The following is a 3,861-nucleotide window of genomic DNA, read 5'->3' as shown; positions in this document are numbered from 1 at the left end:
GATGCTGTACTCCGCACAGAACAAGGGTACTCTTGTGGGAATAAGTTTTCTTCTTGTGCACGTTCTGTTTCCTCACTCTGGGACTCTCATGTGACACTGAGTTAGCGGCAGCAAAGGCAAGTTGCTTTCGCTTCCATTTGTTCAAAACAATTGCGCCAGGCTGTTCTAAGTAGATGACAGCTTTTTGCCTTTGTTACTTTCTGGTTAGAGAGATGCCATTCACTGTGCTGGAAAATGGGCGAGGAGATGCCCAGTCCCAGTTTGTATAATGTGCTTGTCCTCAGAAGGGTGTTTTATCTTTCAGCTTTTCATCCCATTATCTGTACTCTCTATGGTGTGATTTTAGTCCTGATTTGGCACACAGATAAAATACTGAACCCATTCTGCGACAGGTTCTTGCATCGAGAGGTCATTCAAACAACTTTTTTTTGGAAGCAGGGTCTGCCTTTTGTGTTTTGAACAACTACATGGAACTTAAGAGCAAACATTAGTGGGTGGCATCAGAACCCCGCTGTCCTCTGCTGTACAGCATTTGAGAGTTTGGATTCACTAACTGCCCTCCCCCTGCTTTGTTTGTTTTTTTTTTTAAAAGTACAGGCATACATGAAACGTTACTGAAGGGTACAGAGCCATTATGGCTTGTGTCCAGCTGATTGCCGTGGTAAATCCAACATCACTACTACATTCTTTGAAGACCAGGCTTTGCCCTGATGTCTTAAGTTTCTTCACTGAAACAGCAAGATCATCACCTGTATTAGCAATAGTACCACCAGTGAAAGATTCCCAGTGGTCCTACACCCCCGTCCCATTCCACCAGCTCCAGGACTGCAACTGCCACGATAAAGCAGGCCAACATTTCCCATGCCCCATCTCCTAAGCATGGCCCTGGATATTCCAACGGCACGCAGCACCACCTAGACAGATCACGATCTAGTCCAGCAAGCACAGGAAGGGGTTGTCTCCCTTTCACTATTGACGAGGGGACCACAGGCCATAAGACATGAATTAACTTCAATTTAGGAAATACCTAACCACTTTTCTGCACTAATTCTGTTGCACCAACTTTTAAATGTTAGACAAATGAGTGTCATGGGTTAATTCTGTGCATTAATTTCAAATACTATTTTACTGTAAATGGGTAAAACCAGTTACTGACGTTTAGAGATGTTTAAACGACATACTTTAAAAGGCTACAATTTCAACTTGTGAGAAGTCAGCTAAGTAACAATCAGGCTACACCCAAAGCTGTCCCTTAACCATGGAAGATGGCTTCTTCTCCAGTCAAGCCCCTTCTTCAGCCTTGATGGATGGTCAGAGCTCCAGAATCCAGAGAAAGCTGTTTGCCAGAGAGGCTGATGAAGGGAGTGACTGTGCGGAAGATCCAGCTTACCTCACGTGAGAAAAGCGGGACCAATACAGACACTCACCTATACAGGTTTTCAACCCTCCCTTTCAGTTCTGTATCTAAGGCCACCCCTTCCACAGACAGCAGCCATGTTCTTTGGAGAACTTTATTAAAATATATCCAAGAAGTAATCAAACATTTTCTAATGAGTCAGGAGAACTGAAGTGAGAAAAACATCTGTACAGAGGACAGTGCTGTAAGTTTTTGTTTACATGCTTTATTTCAATGTTTCACAGTTTAGTCATTGTCTACAAAAATATATTTTGAAACTCTGAGTCCTCTATAAAAAAAGCTGGTCAGCGGCAGTGACCCTGACAAACAGAATGTACCTTGGGACAGTGTGAGCACCTCCTGTAAGCAGATTAGTGCAGCTGGGGCACTCCTGCCTCACCCTGGGAGACTTCTGTTCTTTGGGATTAAAGCTCTGCACTAGTTCTGAAGGAAGGCATTAAAAAAAAAAAAGAAATAAAACTTCCACTTCTGTATACAGCACTAAGCTCGGGAACAGGAGCTGCAAGTCAGTGTATCACACAGGAGTGTGCTGCTAACAAGGACTTGGCACTCGGGATGGAGAAGACCACGGAGTACTTTCGTACTGGTACATTTTCTTTTGAGTTACCTGTTCTGAACAGCCTTTGTCTGGTGGTGACAGGTTCAGTCCATAAGCAGAGGTACAAATGGCATACAAGCAGAGTAATCCTGTGAGCACAAAGAGAGTCCTTCTTTGAAGTCACAATACGGGTTCTGCTCATTTTCACCTCAACATTTTCTGCAGTGGCTTCAATCAAGGGGAAAATTGCCCTCATATCCAATCACAAGCCTACGTGGCGTTGTATAAAACAGGCCCACTATCAATGCTGTCAGCTTCAGCTCCCCAATACCCGTAACTGGAAATACTTCTTATGACTTCAATTATTTAATTCCTACACTTATTAGTCACCAGTGTATCTAGGCACCAAAAATAAAAATTGAGAAACTCATGAGTCACCCAAATAAGATCTTTCCACTTTTCCTGTGCTCAGTTATTTGACTGGTCTATAGAGATACTTGCAGGTAAAAAAAAAAAAAAGTTGCTGCCTCTTTTAAAAAAATAAATCTATCTTGCATTGTGCTCTAGAATAGAGGTCAATGTCCTCTGATCTGTGCATTCACAAAGCTCATAATTAGAAGCCCCTAACCACAAAATAATCTCAGACCTGAACCTCTAAGCAGAGCGAAAATTTCCAGCAGCAAATAAAGAAAGTTATTGACAGACTGCTTCCCTAGCACGGGGATAGGCAGAAGATGAGCTCTCAGTCCCCAAAAACTTCCCCATCTGCCTGTCAGAAGCAGAGCTTCCTGAGCTAGCAGCTTGTAGAATTTACATTTCCTAGAGATTAGGTAACTCAGGGAAGTGCTGCTGGTTATTTTAAGTTCAGCTACAATCAAACCGCTTCTGAGCTCTAGGCTTTGGCGGAGAAAAAATGCTGTAGCTTGTGCCTACCACCAGTCCCAGTCCTATCTGCTAAACCTGAGCTGCCAAGGAGGTATATGAATTTTAAGTATAATCAGCATCATCCATGAAAACACAGAAGTCAAGAACCTTCACCAAGACAAATACCTTATCAAAAAGGACACTCAGCACTGGAGAACTAGTATCATCTCCCTAACGCTAAACAGTTAAAGTGTAAAATCTGTTAGAAAACACCTGAAGTTTACTTCTTGCGTATTTTCCTTTCTTCAGTTGCTGGGGGAAGTAGAGGAGAAAGGAATGAAGCACTTCACTGTATCAGTAGTAAGCTATTATACAAAGGCAATACTGGAGAAAAATTTAAAACCAGGAAAAAATCTGAAAAATTAGTAACTCCAAAAGCTTTCCTCAGTTTTCCAAACTGTTAACAGCCTAAATGGAGGATTTTGTCCACGCCTCAAGGCATGTTTCCAGTCTGTTCCCCACTGGTCAGCTTCCAGAGGGAAGCTGAACAGCGGAAGACTCATGGGAGGCAGACGCACTCACACAGAGGGTACGCCTCCCATGTAGCACCCACTTCAGTACACCCACACGACATGAACGAAGCAATCGGGAATTGGTACACCTTGTGCACGGACAGGCTAGAACTAAAGTGTAACGAGATTAAATTAAAGGAAGATTTGGAATTAAGGAAAATCTTCTCCTGTGGAACCTGTTTTGCTAAGACTCCATACCCCTCAAAGAAGAGATTCATATTCAGTCATTTGGGAAATGGGAAAAGACTTGAGCGCAACAATCCTGCCTTGTCTTCTGGTGACAAGCTAAGAGTGTACTTTCTCCTTTATTCTCACAAAGCTTATTCACGTAACAGAACCGGGCTTGCCCTGCCCACTACCAGAGACACAGTATATGCTCACAGAGCTAAAGTACGGTAATTTGGTCAACTGAAAAGCTCCCACCTCCATCAGAGACAAGTGGCATGTTTCTTCTAGCTGATGAGGTTATG

The sequence above is a fragment of the Buceros rhinoceros genome, unplaced genomic scaffold (genome assembly GCF_000710305.1).
Source record: "Buceros rhinoceros silvestris isolate BGI_N320 unplaced genomic scaffold, ASM71030v1 scaffold19118, whole genome shotgun sequence".
NCBI lineage: Eukaryota > Metazoa > Chordata > Aves > Bucerotiformes > Bucerotidae > Buceros > Buceros rhinoceros.
This window is presented reverse-complemented; position numbering follows the sequence as displayed.